The sequence below is a fragment of the Triturus cristatus genome, chromosome 5_1, assembly GCF_964204655.1.
Source record: "Triturus cristatus chromosome 5_1, aTriCri1.1, whole genome shotgun sequence".
In the NCBI taxonomy this organism is placed as follows: domain Eukaryota; kingdom Metazoa; phylum Chordata; class Amphibia; order Caudata; family Salamandridae; genus Triturus; species Triturus cristatus.
In genome coordinates, this window is record NC_140587.1 from 922,858,599 (window position 1) to 922,859,076 (window position 478).

Sequence of the window (478 nt, forward strand, 5' to 3'; positions counted from 1 at the left end):
CATACCCTGCCGCTACTAATCCGGAGGAAGGCTAACTCCCTTTCTGGTAACCCGCTCGCTCCGAGTGACAGAGGGGACCCTAGGCGTGGATGTGTCTGACCTCCTGTAGCCTTGAGGCAAATGAGCCCTCATCGGAACTTCCAGGCTGGCCCGGACATCTGGTCTCCCCATTGGAAAGCATTGCACGCGACCAGATGGCTGAGGGGAAAGGAGCGACCAGATGGCCGGGACCTGAAAGGATACCCATCTGCCCACCCCGAGCCGAGCCATAGCGGTAGGGCTCCTGCCTGCTCACGCAGGGCTCTGGGGCTCTGCACCAGGGACCCTTGTCCCGGGCAGATGGACACTTGTCTGGCCGCAGGACAGGGGCTTCCACACCCCAGGCCCTGACCGAAACCCAGGCCCTGGGGCCGGTCCCTGCTTCTCAACCCAGCCAGGCCGGGGAGATCGAGGAGCCTGCTTCGGGCATACAGACCCT